We start from the raw sequence: 19,033 nt of genomic DNA, 5'->3' as shown, positions 1-19,033 counted from the left end.
CCATGAAGTACTTCCTGTTTCCTGCTCAACTTTAAAGGCGCACATTTTAAAAACGGACCTGTTTGCAAGTTTCTAAACCTGCCTGAGCTCTAGAGATACATGGTAACTGTGGGGGCGGGTCTTCCCCCCGCCGGCCAGCTGCCTGGAAAAGGGGGGAAGCCTGTAAAATCAGGGGACCCCCCACTGGGACCTGGGATTGGGAAGCCTAGATAAAGGGTAGGTGGCTAATTAAATAAAAACTCTATAAGGCTGCACACAGTCCAATTTACAACAAAGCCAATTTAATCCAAAGTGGATTAGGTTGCAACCAAACTAAACCACACTGAATTTATAGCATTGCCAGCGCACTCCTAAACAGACTTCAACACATTTTGAAGGTTGTAGCAATGCTTTGAATTGCACCAAGATTGTTTTTGACTTAACTTTAATTAGGGCTTTTTTTGAGCAGGAACGCACAGGAACACAGTTCCGGCTGGCTTGGTGTCAAGGAGGAATGGCCTAATATGCAAATGAGTTCCTGCTGGGCTTGTTCTACAAAAAAAGTCCTGTGTGAAACAATAGTGATGTCAGAGGTCTGGCCTAATATGCAAATATGTTCCTGCTGGGCTTTTTTTTTTTTAAACAAAAAATGCCCTGACTACAATACTTAAATAACTAGCAAGGGCAGGGAGAAAAAAAATACTTCTTGAGGAAACTAGGGAATAACAGAATTGCATCATCAAACTGGGTATGCTAATCTTGGCCAATGGATTGGCTTCATTAATTTCTATTGATGATCTTCTTTTAAAGTCTTTGAAGTGTTTATAGAAGATGAGTGCTGTGTTTCCATAATGACTTAGTACAATGGCAATAAAATATTTCTTACAAGTGCAGGGGAATTATGGATAAACGGACAAGATCATAAGTATATAAGCTGTTTTCCCTCCATCCCTCTAATGAAGTCTGCAATTTAACTGGGAGAATTGTTAGCTGCAGTCACTCCAAAAAGCAGTAGTGTAAATCTCAAAGGAAAGTAAGAAGATTATGCAAGTATTCTTGTAAATAAAGGAATCTTCATGTACTATAACTGAATCCCTCAAACCATGGTGACACACTGATCTTTCCCTAACAGCTGGAAGTAGGTGTAATATCATTAGGAGACCTTAAGATCTGAGATGAAGCATAAAGGGAGGCATTTTTGATAAAACATGAAACTCTTTAAGTTACCATTATTGTCAGCCACTGCATTATCAGTAGAACTTTGAGCATAATCAAATGGAAGTTCTCCTGCACCAGGATAACTACAAAGAATGAAATATCAATGGTGCAAAGAACTCTTTGAACTGTGGTCTTAGTAATAGTAACTACTATTACACCATTCTCCTGCTGCTTATCCTAAGGTCTGCCAGGAGGACCCTGTTTTGTGGTACATCACCAATGGCTAAACACATGTAACAGGGCCTCTCCAGCACTGGTGCAAACAAAAATTCCCTCAGTCAGACCCCATCCCTTCATAACAACAGACGGTCAGTGAAGATCATTCATTCTCTTTTGATGGGCTTCCGTTTCAGTTAGTGGGGATTTCTGATAAGCTATTTTTGCTGTTGGCTAATTCTGGATGATATGGACACTGAATGCTGGTTTACTTATTGATTCTTACTTTAAATCTGCTGGTCTGGTCTACTGGGAAGGTTTTATTATATTTTGGGGTTTTTTATTGCATTTCGTTATGTTTTGTTTTTATTGCTGCTTTGAGAGCACTAGTGAAAAAGCAACGCATTTAAAAAACAGAAATGAATAGGTTTTCTAAATGGCATGTTCTGCATTGGGATAAATTACAAAGTGGCTGACACAACTCATTACATATTAAAATAAAAGCTAGTTCGTTCAGATAGTCTAGGTTTGAAGGACAGGGGCTTCCATGGGAAGCAGTATTGATTGGATCCAGTTGATCACTGATGCACCCCTCCCCCCCACCCGCAAAATGCTTACTCGACCCTGTTCCTGCCAGGTCCCAGCCTAATGAGAGTCACCCTGCCTAATGAGATTCAAATGCTAGGGATTCATCTTGCTTTTGCATTAAAATGACATCCTGCATAAGAAGCAGATAGGTATGCTGGTCCACAGCAAAGCTCCTAAACAACTGTCCTGTAACAAGCTTAAGCAACCTGAAGGCAACTGTTTGAGCATGCATCACTTCTGTACACACTTGAAAACATGTGAAACACAGCCTGAAACACTAGACAATTTCATTAACCACATTCATTGAACTGGTTTGCTTTTTTTATTACAAGCTGTGGAATGAAGAAATAAGAAGCTGCTGAAGTTCTTGGGCTCAGTGTCTCAAAAGCAGGCATTAAGAGTCACGGTGAAATTGTAGGAATGCTGACTGAAGGGGGGGAACCTACAGTAAACTGATTTTCCCCCTCCTCCAAGGGACTCTGAGGTAGATTAAATTTAAAACTGATAATGTGAGAGACAAAAGCTGAGTTGCTGTTATTGCCAGGACAGATTCAAAAAGCCCTGGGGCTCAAATACAGAAGCTTCCAATAGAGGGAAAGTATAAAAATAAAGTGAAAGGCTTAATGGTATGTATTGCAAAGAGACTGGACGATATTTTAAGATCCACAATAAAGCACTGGCTCTTGAATTTGAAGAATGAAGCAAATGGTCCTGGCACCGTACCTCAACAGTCCCTTTTTGAACTCTCAGGAGCAAAAGTTAGTCATGGAAACAAAGGTCGTTTTCGCACTTAGCGTTTGCTCCCCTTATTCCTCGGCGCAATTATGTCTGGATCATTTTCCTCGTTTTCGCACATTGCCTCTTTAGTGGAGTCGCTTTCCATGAAGCCCCGGCTCAAATCGTTTTTGCACTAGCATCGACTTGAGTTCGATGCCCTGTCAATCATTTTTTTTTTAAGCGCAAGTCTAATTGCGTAACAACGTAACAACGTAAACCGCATCACGTGTGCCGCTTCTGCTTATGGAGTGGCTGCAGCTGTAGTATCCTCCACAGCCCTTTATGTATTAACAGAAACATTCACAGTGGAGAATCCCAGCACTAGATTTCCCCCCCCCCAACACAAATTCCAGAGTTGCGTGTGTGTGTGTGTGTGTGTATGTGGCAGCTTCTTCCTTTCCCAGCCTCGCTCCCTCCCGGGTGGTGAAGCTGGCATTTCCTCCGCGCTCTTCCCCCTCCCCGGCTGGCGCTTGCAGCCGCAACGGGGACCTGACTGACTCCTGCTGACAGAGCCCCCCCCCGCCCCATTCTCTCCTTCCCCTTCTGTGGCGCGTGTGAAGAGTGAGCTCGTGTCTGTTTTCTAACTGAGCGGAATGTAGCCAGGGAGGAGAATGCAGGACTCCAACTTCCCATTTTATACATGGCGATTTTGTGCAGGTCCAGAAATGCTGGTGGCACAGCTGAGGGAGGCATTGCCTTTTTAAAACACACACACATGAACGCTTTGGCCCACGCCGGCACTAGATTTCCCCCCCCCAACAATGTATAATGTATAATGCAATTTCGAAGTTGCGAAATAACGCAACAGCGGAAAAGCAACCTCACATACCCGCTGCTTCAGGAGGGTTTTTTTTTTCTATTTGTTAATTTCGAAATATTGCTATTACGCAAGAAAGATGAAGTTTAAAAAAAAAATGGCCGTGCGGGCACTTTTGGGAAGCGCCGCGAACGGCTGATGATTGGCCAAGGGGGTGGATGGGGTGGGAGGACGGAAAGGGAGAGGGTGACGCCCACAAAGCAGTCGATCCGGCGTGGATGGATTTCCCACAGCAAACTCCGAGGAGTGGATCCGGTGTGGATCCGGAGGTTTTCAAAAACTCCGGAAGGAGGTGGATCTAGATACTCCGGCGTGAAACCCCTGCAGCACCGGAGCAAGACGCAGCGCCGGAGCAACAGGTGCGAAAACCAGGAAAAGATCCGGAGGTAAATGGGGTGCTACGCCGGAGTAAACGCTAGTGCGAAAACGGCCAAAGTGTCAATCACTTGAACTTTAAATGACTTAATCTTCCTAAAGTAATGTTGTAGCAAAATGAATAATTCTAACAGAAACAGTGTTCGTGGGAGAGGCATATCACATCATGCGTTGGAACAGTATAAGAAACACAAGCAACTTGCTTTTCCTGGTTGTCACATTACTTCATAATGTATGAAATTCAGCTTTTGCATGCCCGCAAACAGGTCTTGGCAGGGCTTTTTTTGTAGAAAAAACCCAGAAAGAACTCATTTGTGTATTAGGCCACACCCCCTGATGCCAAGCCAGCTGGAACTGCGTTCATACTCAACAAAACCCCTGGGTCTTGTATTTATTTTATTTTAGATATCTATATACCTATTTCTCAAGTGCTGATATTCTCAACTGTCAATATCTAGGTTTGGAGAAAAATCTGAAATATTTTTTTAAGATAAATTAAATGTGGAGAGTTTGAAAAGGAAAGGTCCCCTGCGCAAGCACCAGTCGTTTCTGACTTTGGGGTGACGTTGCTTTCATGTTTTCACGGCAGACTTTTTACAGGGTGGTTTGCCATTGCCTTCCTCAGTCATCTACACTTTCCCCCCAGCAAGCTGGGTCCTCATTTTACCGACCTCGGAAGGATGGAAGGCTGAGTCAACTTCGAGCCAGCTACCTGAAAACCCAGCTTCCTCTGGGGATCAAACTCAGGTCATGAGCAGAACATAGTACTGCAGCTTAACACTGCACCACGGGGAGTTTAAATTCCCCTAAAATGAATTTGTGTTAACTGTGCATGTATAGATAACATATCACTGGGAGCTGGGCAGAGCCCAGGAGTGGGCCCAGTGGGAGTGGCAGTGGGCCCGGTGACAGTGGGTGCTGTCGTGGCAGAGCCTGGGGGCACAGCCACAGCAGTGGTGGTGGAGCCCAGGAGCCATTGCTAGGCCTTCCTGTGGCAGATGCTGGGAGCCACTCTAGGCCCAGCTGAAGTGGCAGTGGGTTTCAGGAGCTGCTATGGGCCTGGTTGCAGCAGATACTGGGAGCTGCTCCAGACTCAGAGCAGCTCCGTACCACTGCCACCACTGTGAACAGGCTCCAAGCTGAGTGATGGTGGTTGGCATTGTGCCAGATGGCAATGAGGGGAAGGTGGCATTTCCTCCCCTCCAGAGTTTCCCCCATCCCCCCAGGATATTCTAATAGCAAATCTGAGGATATTTAAAGCCAGGGACTGGAGCCATGAACGGACATGAAAAATGCCTCAGATTTACAGGAAAAAATCTAAAATAAAAATAAATATACACACTAGAGGAGTTTTTAAAAAACTAAAATGATAAATGGAGCACCTGTAGCTTTAAGAAGTGGAAGCCCTCAGTGGCTGTTGCTAGGTTACCATAGCATTCTTGGCTTGGATTTTGTCATTCTGTACAGCCATTCACCAACCTACCTTTTATCTAATTCTGATCTTGAGCAATGTTGGGGTCAGGCAGCAATAACTCTCATCTGCTACTTCGGGATCAGGCAGCAATTTTTCTCCAGGGCAGTTTTGCCAGGGATTCTGGAGGGTTTTCTTTTTTTACCCTCTTCTGCGTGTGTGTGTGGCGAGGGAGGTATTTGTGAATTTCCTGCATTGTGCAGGGGGTTGGACTAGATGACCCTGGAGGTCCCTTCCAACTCTATGATTCTATGATTAAAGGGAAGGGAAGGGTCCTTTCCAGGGCTGTTTTGGCCTTTGAGGAAGGACTCATTGGAGCTAGGCACAGTAGCAACCAATGAGTAATTTGATACCACCCCACTTGCATGATTCACCTAAGTCTGGTTGCTTGCTACCGTTCAACAACAGCAGCCAGCCTATGAAAACCAGTGAGGTACAGCTATTAAGAGCTTCAGAGCAGAATCTGGGAGATCCAGATTCAATCACCAGTCTGACATGGGAGCTCACTAGGTGATGCGGGGCTAGTCACATACTTACAGCTTAACCTAACTCATGCAGTTTTCTGAGGATTTTAAAAAAGGAGACGATAATGTAAGTGCTTTGGTCATCACAGAGATGGGGTATAAATGAAGTCAACAAATAATAAATATAGCTCATGTTGGGAAAAAAGGTAGATTGGTGAATGGCTGTGCAGAAGAGAATGAAGCCGGGAATGGGAAGGTGATACGTACAATCATATTAACACAGTTTCTTCCCAGTGGTCTATCAGTGCACACATGTATATCAGTAATGGAGAGGAAGGAAAATGAAATGGAAGATGATGCAAAGTGCACATATAACTGTGCATAAATTTGACAAATTTAAAAAATGAAATAATGAATGATTCCTAGTGTTTTGAGTCAATTTTAGAAAACACAACAGCAACAAATTTTGGAACTCACAAATCAGGGAGAAATTATGAGAATTTTTGAAGCATTCCCAAAGTGAATATTCCTCAAGTTAAAAAAAAATCTACAGGATTTTGTTGGATGCATACAGAGTTCTGAAGATTGCTTTTTGCACACCCTTACAATTCTTCCTAAGAGACTGTATACAAACCCATAAGATGCCCTTAAACTGATAAGATACCATCCCCCAGTTCATGGAGTCTTGTAGCTACTGTAAGAATAGAAATAATGTTTTAGATCTCTCTTTTGTTTTCAAGAGCCCTGTGGTGCAGAGTGGTAAAGCTGCAGTACTGCAGTCGGAGACTCATGACCTGAGTTCGATCCCAGCGGAAACTGGTTCAGGTAGCCGGCTCCAGGTTGACTCAGCCTTCCGTCCTTCCGAGGTCGGTAAAATTAGTACCCAGCTTGCTGGGGGGGGAAAGTGTAGATGACTGGGGAAGGCAATGGCAAACCACCCTGTAAAAAGTCTGCCGTAAAAATGTTGTGAAAGCAACGTCACCCCAGAGTCAAAAACAACTGGTGCTTGCACAGGGGACTACCTTTACCTTTGTTTTCAAACCACTACATTTTGGGATAAAAGAATAACTTGTGGACACCATTCCTTTGTCTTCAGATAGATCCTTCAAAAACATTTTCTTCCTGTTGGCTTCCAATCAAATGTCTGGAGGAAACTTTTCTATTAATCAAAGACTTGCAGAAGTATAAAACAGTCACGATAGGGGAAAGCTTTCCTGTCTAGCTTCTGCATTATCTTTACAGTTTGCAAAGAATGAAGCAAAGGCAGCCTTGCTGTTCTTCCTTCTGTTCCCATTCTCACCCAGCTAGGCTATTTATGCATTAGTCGACCTTTTTAGCCATTAGGACCATCTTGCTCCAGAAGTTAATTAACACAAGTGCCATAATTTAATACAGTTAATGCTACTTGATGCCCTTTAATGTACCTTCCATTAGTGATATTATTGTAGTATTATCCTGTAAATTAAAATGAGATCAAGATGAAGAGAGGCTCTCCTTAATTAAGGTAGTGGCACACTGAACTCGTCCGTTATTCACCCAAGAAAATCGCCCTGATTTAGTGAAGCAGGCCATCCATAAGTCAGAATTAGTTTATGTGGATTATTAGGTTTCTCGAATAATAGCAGCACAATGGGGTTGCTGAAATTGCTAACAGCCACATTTCCTCTTTTTTCATTATCTTAATAAACACACAATGAAAGGTAGCAAATGGAAGCTGAATAAACAAGTGGTAATAGAAGGGCTCGAATGTTTATCATGAGAATGCAGGTTTGCATCTCTGGTACAATATACATTAGACTCATTTCACAGCAAAATGCAACTGAATGAGAAAACAAATTGTATATTAAAGAAAGGTCTCCTGCCTTGAATGCCCCAGATTTTGTTTAAACGTTCACTGCAGGAGCTTCCAGACCAAAATCTTCTGCTGTGTTTTTGACATCCTCAAAGGACACAGAAAGCAAACAGAGTAATTTACAAGGGATCTATTTTGTTTCTAGGTTGTCTGATTAGTGTTTGACCTTCAGTTGAATATTGCAGACAAAGCCTTCTGCAGATATAAAATGTAGCTGAATTTCAAATTCATTTAATTAAACTAGAATTTAACCATAAACAAGATATAGATTCAATCCACTCCAGTTGCCTTTTATGGCTTTCACTTTCGGATGCTTGTTTAGTATCTCAGACATTTTTCTGTTATGTGAGGTTCTTCTCAGTTATGGTTTCTTTTTAGTCAAACTGAAACTTCATCCACTTCTGTAAACACTATCAAGGCTGGTGCTTTATTTTTTTAAGCCTTTTAAGAACCCGTGTATAGAGGGTTGCCAGGTCCCCTTGTCAGTCCAGTGAGGGGATTGGGGGGGGGGGATTATGGGGGTGGGTGGGGACATATGATGTCCCTGCAGAGATGACATCACCTGGAAGTGATGTTATCATTTTGGGGACATCACTTTGGGGGATGCTTTCGTTTTGGGGCATACTCTATGGCAGGGGTGGCCAAAGGTAGCTCTCCAGATGTTTTCTGCCGACAACTCCCATCAGCCCAAGCCATTGGCCATGCTGGCTGCAGCTGATGGGAGTTGTAGGCAAAAAAATATCTGGAGAGCTACTGTTGGCCACTCCTGCTCTATGGTTAAAGTTTGGTGTAGTGGTTAAGTGTGCGGAATCTTATCTGGGAGAACCGGGTTTGATACCCACTCTTCCACTTGCATCTGCTGGAATGGCCTTGGGTTAGCCATAGTTCTGGCAGAGGTTGTCCTCGAAAGGGCAGCTGCTGTAAGAGCACTCTTAGCCCCACCCACCACACAAGGTGTCTTTTGTGGGGGAGTAAGATAAAGGAGATTGTGAGCTGCTCTCTGAGATTCAGAGTGGAGGGCAGGATATAAATCTTCTTCTTCTTCAAATTGGGCTTAAACCATAGAGTTTGCCCCAAAACTGGAGCATCCCCCACATGAGGGCATCACTTCTGAGTGACATCATGGTGTCAGGGATGTCATTTAGTGGAGGAGTTTTCTCCACCAGTCAGCTGGTCCGCAGCATGGAGAAGCTTCCAAAATTGGGGGATCTCCTGCTGGTACCTGGGGGCTGGCAACCCTACATGTATAGGAAAAAAGACAGGTTGCTTACCTGTAACTGTAGATCTTCGAGTGGTCATCTGTGCATTCACACTCATGGGATAGAGCACTTGTGCCGATCCCCGAATTGGTACCTAAAAAGTCAGGGATTTTTTTGCGCTCGGCACCAACGGGCATGCGCAGGCGTCCCAGTGCGCATGCTCACTGGCGCCAGCGCGAGGATCCCGCCAGTTCCTTCCTGACCGCTGGAAGCCCCTACTGGAGGGAGACCATCAGCAGTGGGGAAGGAGGGCGGGTAGTGTGAATGCACAGATGACCACTCAAAGATCTACAGTTACAGGTAAGCAACCTGTCTTATCTTCTTCATGGTCTCTGTGCTTCACACTCATGGGAGATTAGCAAGCAAGACATACCTGGAGGCGGGATGACGGTCAACCAGAAGAAACAGCTTGCAGCACCGCAGCTCCCAGACGAGTCCTCTGTTGAGCATGCACGTCCAGTGCGTAGTGCTTCATAAAGGCATGCGGAGAGGACCAGGTGGCAGCCTTGCAAACGTCCATGAGGGAAATGCCTTTCAGGAACGCCACCGACGTTGCCATCGCTCTTGTAGAATGTCCACAAATAGGCCCAGGTAATGGCTTCTTAGCCAACAAATAACACAGTTTAATAGTCTCAGTGAGCCATTTTGAAAGCCGCTGAGACCAGATTCTGGAACCTAACTTAGGAGCAGCATAAGAAACAAAAAGATGCTGGTCCTTACGAAAACTCTTGGAGTGACTCAAATAAAACAATAAGGCACGCTTAACATCTAAAGCATGCAAATTACGTTCCTCATTCGAGGAAGGTGGAGGATAAAATGTGGGCAACCAAACTTCTAAGTTAAGGTGGAACTGAGAAACCACCTTGGGGAGAAAGGAAACATAAGGAGCTAAGGACACTCTAGACTCCTGAAAAGCTAAATATGGGTAGTCACAACGCATAGCCGTGAGCTCTCCTGCACGGCGTGCTGATGTGATGGTTACCAAAAAAGCAGTCTTCCAAGATAGGAGCTGTAATGAGCATGTGGCCATCGGCTCAAAAGGACACCGAGTCAGCCTGTCCAACACTAGAGTCAAATCCCACAACTGTGGGGGTGATCTCGAAGGAGGATGAAGCCTAAGCAAACCCTTCAAAAATCTCTTAGAATGAGGGTGTGCAAAAACTGAATGCCCCCCACTGGTTCATGGAATGTAGATATTGCCGCCAGATAAACTTTAATGGAGGAAAAAACAAGGCCAGCATCCAACAGAGATAACAAAAACTCAAAAATAACCGGCAGTCCCACCCTCTGGGGCAAAACTGTAGGATCAACTAAAAACTGAAGAAACTTCCGCCACGTCCTATCATAAGAAGTGATGGTAGACAGCTTCCTGCTATTCACGAAAACGTGTTGGACTCTGCTGGAGAACTCACAAGGTCAATGAACCATGCTGTCAGTGTCAGGTGGGGCATGTTGTGATGGAATACATGACTGTCCTGAGCTGACAGAAGATCCGGTTCCGCCGGAAACTGGTAGAAGACCCCCTTTGCCAGTTGGAGCAAGATCAGAAACCAGTTCTGCCGAGGCCACCACGGAGTCACCAGGATGCAGCATGGTCTCTCTCTTGCGATCTTGTTGACCACCCTTGTCAATAGAGGCAGAGGTGGGAACAGATATAGGAACCGACCTTCCCACAGGAACAACAGACCGTCTCCCAACGACTCTGGATCCGAGCCCCCTCTGGAGCAGAACAGAGGACACTTCTGATTCTCGGCTGTGGCAAAGACGTCCACCTGAGGATACCCCCAGAGCTGAAACACGGGTTGAAGGAAGTGCCACTGTATCTCCCACTCGTGTGGGGAAGCTGCACCCCTGCTGAGGGAGTCTGCTTGCAGGTTGAGCACCCCTGGGAGATGCACAGCCTTCACAAAGATGTTGTGGTCCAGGCACTCCGACCACAGTTCCAGTGCCAGCGCACAGAGCTGTTGCGAAACTGTCCCTCCCTGTCTGTTGATGTAATACAGGGCAGTGGTATTGTCTGTAAGCAGAGCAACAACCTTCCCTGCCACCATGGGGCGGAAGGATTGAAGAGCAAAATGAACTGCCAGCAGTTCCAGGTAATTTATATGGCAGTGAGTCAGTTTCAAAGGCCAAGGGCCCCCCACACACAGAGCGTCTATGTGGGCCCCCCAACCCCATAAAGACGCATCTGTTGTGATTGTCACTGTTGGTACAGGTAGGTGGAAGGGAGCTCCCTGACAAATGTTGTCCTTTGATTTCCACCACTTAAGTGTTTGAAGTGTCACAGGTGGAATTACAAACCTCTTTCGAGGTGAGTCCCTTAACGGTCGAAACTGACGAAGAAACCAAAGTTGTAGGCCTCTCATCCTCAGCTTTGCAAAGATCAGCACACTTGTAGTTGCCGCCATCAGCTCCAGCATCCGCTGCAGCTGCTGTGCCGTGCCCCACTTTCGACTCTGCAGAAGTTCGACAAGGTTGATAATGTCCATCGCTCTCTGCTGAGGCAGGAAAGTGCGATGAAGGTTCATATCCAGCAAAGCCCCTATAAACTGAACTGTCCGTGATGGAGTAAGGTGTGATTTCTCCAAATTGACCTGCAGACCCAAGGTGTGAAGAAGCCAAAGAGTGGTGGCAATATGGTTTGACAAACTTTCCTTCGACTCCACCACAAGGAGCCAATCATCTATGTATGGAAAGACGACTATCCCTTGAAGCCGGAGGTGTGCAGCAACAGTGCTCATCATCTTTGTGAACACCCGAGGTGCAGTGGACAGGCCGAATGGAAGGGCCTTGAACTGAAGTGTTGAGAACCTACTGCAAAATGAAGGAAACGTCTGAACGCAGGATGGATGCTGATGTGGAAGTAGGCATCCTTGAGGTCCAGCGTTGCCATCCAGTCCCCTTTGTTGATGAGGGGCAGAATTGTTTGCAGAGTGGACATTCTGAACTTCTGGTACAGAATAAACTTGTTCAGATTCTGAAGGTCCATGATTGGTCTCAAGCCCCTGTCCCGCTTGGGAACCAGGAAGTAACGAGAGTAGAAGCCTCCAGTCCTGGCCTCCACCGGGACCCATTCTATGGCGTGTTTCTGTAGGAGGTTGCTCACCTCTGCCAGCAGAGGTGGGAAAGGGGGTGTGGTGATTACCACAGATTGGTTCGGAATCTGAGCAAAATCTATTTTGTAGCCTTCCGCAACTATGGAAAGCGCCCACCTGTTTGTAGGGATGGACTCCCAGGCTGACATGAATGAGCGGAGGCGGATAGACGAAGAAGTGGGGACAGTGACGCATGCTACCAGAAAGTCAAAGGCCCTGCTTTTGAGGGTGAGTGCCCTTGGACTTGCCGGTGGTCTATGCAGAAGCGTAGTGGTTTCTATTGTTCCCCCTGTATGGGGACCTACTCTCAGGTTTGGCAGAGTGAGGTCTCCACTGCTGTTCCAGGGAGAACTTTTGATATGGCTTCTTTGACCAAGGTTTGTTCCACCGTTTTGGTTTCGTAGCTCTGGAAGACACCGGGACACCCAGGTTGCTGGAAGTTTTTATGCTTTAATCCATTTCCTGGAGTGCATTGTTGGTGGTCGAGCTGAAGAGGCCTTCGCCCTCGAAGGGCAGATCTTCAACGAAGGCCCTGGTGTCTTGCTGGAGGGCCGTTGACCTGAGCCAGGAGTGGCGGCGGAGGCAGACAGCAGAAGTGATGGTTCTTGCTGAGATGTCCACCATATGCTTTGCTGCAGCCAGTTGTTGTTTGGCTACAGCAAAGCCTTCCTTCTGCAACTTCTTTGCAGCAGGCCTCTTCTCCTCACTCTGGGAAGACAAGAGGGGGGTAAGTTGTTCCCACACTGAGTATTGGTATCTAGCCATGCACGCAGCATAATGAGATACCTTTACTCCCAGCGCCCCAGCAGAGTAAAACTTCCTCCCAATGTTGTCCAGCTTCTTTCCCTCCTTGTCTGGTGGAGAGGAGTGCATCTTGCGGGCCTTTGACGAGGAGGATACGACCACCAAATTGGGCTTTGGATGCATGAAGAGAAATTCAGCACCAGCCTCTTGGACGTGGTACATGTGGTCCAACCTTCTTGATGACACAGGTGTAGAAGCAGGCTTCGCCCAGGGCTCCTTCATTGCCTGTAAGATGACCTTCGTAACAGGCAAGACAACCGCTGTAGACGTACCCCGCTGCATGATGTCGAATACGGTGTTGTCTACAACGGGTTGCGGTTGTGTCACCGGGAGAGAGAGGGAGAGTGCCATCCTCTTCACCAGGTCCCCATACGACTTTAGATCCTCCAATGGTGAAATGGGAAGATCCTCAGCGGTATGAGACACTGGCGAAGGTTCCTAAGCCCTGTCCGGATCATCGGTACTGACCTCGGAGTCCGATGATGAAGACTCTCTCCTCAAAGAATGTTTCAAGAGCACCGGCGTTGACTCTCTGATGGGTGACCGGATCGACACCGACGACCTAGGCTGGACTTCCTCCACCACCACGCTGCATCTTTCGAGCGGGACGGACATCGATGCCGAGGGACGCCGCCTAGAATGCTGGGAAAGCCTCGACATATGGGATGCCTCGGATTGCTGGTCCCAGTCTGCAAACTCCCAAGGGGGGTACCACTGGTACGGCAGGTATGGATAGGCGTAGGGAGGCCACTGGCGCTGCTCCCACGGTGGAAGCAGTGGGAAGCGGTGAGCTACGGTGGTCGGTTCCAGCTCTCTCCGACCTCTTGCCTGATCCAGCGGTGCCAATGGCTCCATCAGTGCCTCCACCTCCACCTCCGAGACAGAGTCACTCTCACTGCGGCGCCTCGACCCCGAAGAATGGGAGCGCTGAGTGAGATCAGTCTCTTGCTCCGATGCCAATAGATGCAACTGCTGCGAAGCACTGCCTCTCGACACCGAAGGGATACGATGTGGGGACGCCAAGATTTTCCTCGGTGGAGTGGTTGACATCGATGTTGAAGCGTCATGAGAAGGGAAAGGAGTGCGGGATGATCTCTTCTTCCGCTTCTCCTTAGATTTCACCTTTTCGGTGCGGATGATCGGGTCCCTGAGTCATCCCGATGCTTTTTAGCTGGGGTGTCCACTGACCCTTCAGAAGGTCGTTTTGTGGAACGCCCGCGCTTGACTGGCATCTCGGTCCTGATTGGCAATGTATTGGCCGATGTGATCGTCGGGGCCGCGGCCTCTCCCATCAGTACCAATGGGCCCGATGCCATCTTTTGAGGACAAAGTGCCGACTCGACCAACGCAGCCGAAAGCCTTGCTGCTTGATTCTTGCGAGTTTGTTTGGAAAAACTCAGGCAGTGCGAGCAAGAATCCACACGATGTCCCTCGCCCAAACAAAGGAGACAGAGGGAATGGCTATCGGGGGGGGGGCAATCTTCTTCCCACAGGAGCAGCACCTCTTAAAAAAAACCCAACGTTTTTCCATAGACGCCAAGGAAAAAACCCACCCAGGAAAGTCTCTGAGGGGAAAAACGGGGGAAAACTGGGCCCCGAAGGGCAAGTCCAACATTTTTTTTTTACAACACTAACTATCTAGCAACTAACTAACTAACTAACTACACTAAGAAAATAACGGGCTATATACAGCAAGAAAGGCAATCCTAAGATTACTTTACCGACCGGGGACACGAAATGAGATCCTCTCAGTGCAGCGGTCAGAAAGGAACTGGTGGGATCCTCGTGCTGGCGCCGGCGACCATGCGCACTGGGATGCCTGTGCATGCCCATTGGTGCCGACTGCGAAAAAATCTCGGGCTTTTTAGGTACCAATTCAGGGATCGGCACAGGCACTCTACCCATGAGTGTGAAGCACAGAGACCACGAAGAAGATCCATAGTTTACTCTGCCCAATCTACGCCTTCTGCAAACAGAAAATCTGGAGAGATGGAAACCATGTGTGACTGGAGGAAATTCAGGGTTTTTTTGTTATCTTAGGATAATGAGGTACCTAAGTAAATCTCAAGGGATCAGTGAAAATGTATTTGGCTATATGATAGGCAGTCAGAATCCCTACAGAAATCTTCAGGGTAGCTTCTTCCAGATATTACCCAGATTTATCAGCTTGCTCTTCATTCAAGCAGTGAGAGCAACCAGGATCAAAAACTGTGCTGTTTCCTACTTGTAAGGGAGACAGATTAAGCTCTTATCAATGAAAGGGAGGCAAGGATCCATATGAGTTGCAAGTGGGGGGGATGCCTCTGCAAGAGGTAGTTTATCAGCACCAGCCGAGTGCAAAAAAGAGGGGTGAAAGGAACCTGCATCAATTTAATCTACTGGGATAGGATTATGCAGCAGATAACTCCTTTGTAGTATGTGTGTCCAATTACTGAAGGGTTTAACCAACAAGCAACACCATCAAATAAATTCTCTACATCGTCACACTTAATTTTTTAGAGTTGATTTGTTATGTGATTATTTCATTTTTAAAAATTCTCTTCTGGAAAGCTGCTGATTTTAATTCTCTTGCAACAGCCTTTCCCTGTTATGCTTGCCTCCTAATTTTTGTCTTCCTGCTTGTATTATATGGCGGAAAACAGGCTCTTTGGCTACAGATTCAAACTCTGTTTGAACTTAGAAGGGAGAAGCAGGATGCCACTTCAGCAAGGAGCAGGGACAGTTCTTCAGAAAAGAATGTTATTATTCTTCATGCACACCTTTGATTGCGTTATTCTAAAAGTCATTACAACAAATGCAACCAGAAGTATGCTTGAGGTTCTGCCTGCAATTTAAACTTTAACAGACCCCAAAACAGTCCTTTGATCTTTACTACAAATTCCCAAAGTATCCAGAAACCCTTCATTAAATCTGAAATAGAGTCCTCAGAGGGTAGGCAAGAGACATGACTCAAGTTTAGGTCTAAATATCCATGAATCCCTTTGATAGGGAAAGAATATAAGTGAATATACAAAGCATATGAGTCAACATAACATTCCAACAAGCATAAAAGAGATCTCTAAATAACATTACCATTCATCAGCAAAACAATAGCTGTGCATTTAAATAACAATTATGAATCTAATGGCATTTTACCACTGTTTTGACATTTTACATTAATAACTGCTAATATCGGTTAGAGAAAGGGCATGAGGAATGTTAACTTCTATAACACACTCTTTCGTTGTTAGGTTTTTTCCCCCCAATTTGAATTATTTCTTCTCATTAAGAACACAATTTCACTGTGAGATTGTTTTGATAAGTTCAGACCCAACTTGCTTCCTGCCTTATGTTTTCTATGCTAAGTGATAAAAAGATAAGCAGACATTTGTACTAAACTGTATTTATTTAACTGTACTCAGAATATGGTGTTAATATCTAAAAATGAAACAGATTTTCTTATTTCTGAGCAAGGACAGGGGGCTTTTTACACATGTGGGGCTTTTTATACATATTGACAGCTAGAGAACCATCTCACCTTTGGAGAGACATAGCTCTGCTCCCTGACAGGGAAACCTGTATTCTCACATTTAATAGAGAGATTTGTTCACCTACATCCGTGCCAGGGTTCTAAGAGAGGATGGATAACAGGGTTGTAATTGATGCTTTTGCTCTCTGCTCCTATGGCAGATGGATGCAAGTGCTTGTATCATAGCACCCATGCAAAGAGGTAATGGCAGAATGCATCCTTTTGGCACAAAAACACAGATAGAACACAGTAACCCAATTCAGAAGATTTTTTCCATATCATCATTATGAAGATCAAAAACCAAGGTTTTGTGGATTGAATACCACGGCCAATTATCCCCTTCATGTTCAGTTCCCTTTTCATTTGTTACAGTGTTAACCATAGTTAGCCCTGTTCAGATTTGCTAACCATGGTTAGTGTTGTCCTTCCAAACAAAAACTGGAAATCCAGTTCAACCATGTTTCTTAATGCTGGTTTGGAGGGCATGTGGGAACCCTAGTTGGTCACTTCAGATCTCATGGCAATCTATGGTAGTGCTAAACATTAATTTGGAATGGAAAGTATTCAAGGTTGGGAGAGAAAACAAACTATGCTTGCTCAAGTTATATATTGAGACTGAAAGCAATCAATAGATTGGAGCTTAATCATAAAAAAAAATCAATTATCTTTTGCTGACAACTGCTCTTACTGGATATTCTGTATCCTTCTAATATGCTGAGTCCATTTCTTTGTTTGTATATGCTCAGCTATCAATACTGCATTAAGGTCTCATTACCTTCTTAAATTTTAAAAATGATCAGGAATCTACATTCTTTTAAAAGAAGAAATTACAGGCAACAGGATAAGGCAAAGCCATAAACAAACGATCCTATACACCTTTTCTACTCACAGTCCCATTCAGTAAGATACACTAATGCAGATCCTCTCAATGAATGCCCAAATTTAAAAACTGGGTCAGTACTCCTGATTCCTGAGGATGGACTGAGAACATTGCACACAGTGCCTAAGACATGAGCAGCACAGATAAGGTTTGGATGCTTATGTGAGCTCCATGAACACTGTACAGTGTGGAAGAGGATGAGTTTTATTCTCATTGTTATCTGAAGCTACAGCAAATGTCTACTGTGCGCACATAACCAATTCTATGCAAGACCTTGTTGTGCATGGCTATCTCTAGACTGGGGCTTTAGTCAGAACTTTAACAAGGAAAAAGTCAACAAACTACAAAACGTTTCCCAGAAATATATAAAAATGGGAATCAGTAGAGAAAGGATTTTAAGCTTGCCATTGTTATTAAAATTAGCTAGAGAAAACATATTTCCCCCCATCACCAGGTTTGCACTACACATATAGCCTCTTGTATCGTTCATTCTGAACTACTGCAGGATTATTCTCAACAGCATAGTAAGTTAAACCTCTCAGACCTTATACAGTTGCATTGTTTGTGCCAGACACAATAAAATCCCAGGAACCAGAGCATTTCCAGATATTTTACACTATACTGTAATGCATCTCCACTGCTGAAAATGCATCTCCACTGTTGAAAACGTTTACTCATGAGATAATCACTATGGCCAGTTTTCATTCCATTCAGACAATAAAGGAACAAAGCCAAACCCAAATGCACTACTGTGTGCTAGCACATCAGCTCCAGGAATATCATGGGTTTCTCAGCACCAACATTTAGATTCACCATCTGAACCATTCTATGCAGAAGCAAACTGTTGCCTTTATAAAGCTATGTGAAGAGCAACCTGTGATATAACCTTGACAGCAGTCCCTTCTGCTGTCATGTTATGACCTTTAATGTTCTATTTTAAGTTAAGAAATCCTTTTTGACTCTGAGGTCTTGCCACCATCCCATTCAATCACCTAGAAACTTCTTTAAACATGGCTAGGAATTTGCATAATCATCCTCCTACCTAAGGGTAACCTAATGCACTTTGGTGCCTGACACAGAAAATCCAGATGACGCTCCTTCCTGCTAATGTCCTCCTCGACCTGACCCATGGAAACCAATGGGAAATACGCAAAGGCAAATTTAGTCAGACTGCTGTCTTAATGATGGCCAACTGCTGCCTGGATTAGTCACCTCACTTTGACTCATGATGACACTCTGTCTGTTCCTAGAGAAACATTCTACCATTTGACAACCATTTTTCATATCTTTTTATCCCTGCCTTTTTTGAGAGTTTGTTGAACATGATGTACACTTCCCTTTCAAATGTTGGAGCATCTGTTTCTTTCCTACTGTGAAAAAAACCACCCTTCTGAATAGGCTATTCCTCAAGCAAAACACTTCCCAATCACCTTTCTATTTATTGAGAATGGCTAAAGTCGTACTGGCTTCTCTTAAGGCTAGTATCCTTAAGTATCCTTAAGTAGCCTTCTCTTAAGGCTAGTATCCACTCACACAAACCAGCCTCTGTACAGTAACAAAGTAGACTGTTCCACTACATCACAACCTACTATCTTTGTTTTTGCCTCTGTAAAACACAGTCAATACAAAAGTAAGCCAAGCAACAGAAGCTTGATTGGCTACATTTCTGAAGATACTTGATAGTGGTGTGCTGGGCTAGTCTAAACCCTAATCGTTTTACAAATGAGTTTCTAAAAACTGGGAGAATTTCAAATTCTTGGATAGGCTACCATCTTCACCATCAGAGAAAG

At 45.0% G+C, this 19,033-nt stretch overlaps 1 protein-coding gene across 8 annotated transcripts in view; it reads right to left on the bottom strand.

The window, feature by feature from the left end:
* The window catches only part of NTNG1 (netrin G1), a 366,458-nt gene that overhangs the window by 190,312 nt on the left and 157,113 nt on the right, over positions 1 to 19,033 (bottom strand). The window lies entirely within an intron of this gene.

The sequence above is a fragment of the Heteronotia binoei genome, chromosome 2 (assembly GCF_032191835.1).
Source record: "Heteronotia binoei isolate CCM8104 ecotype False Entrance Well chromosome 2, APGP_CSIRO_Hbin_v1, whole genome shotgun sequence".
Lineage (NCBI taxonomy): Eukaryota > Metazoa > Chordata > Lepidosauria > Squamata > Gekkonidae > Heteronotia > Heteronotia binoei.
Note: the sequence above shows the minus strand (reverse complement) of the source record. Positions and strands in the feature narration are given on the sequence as shown.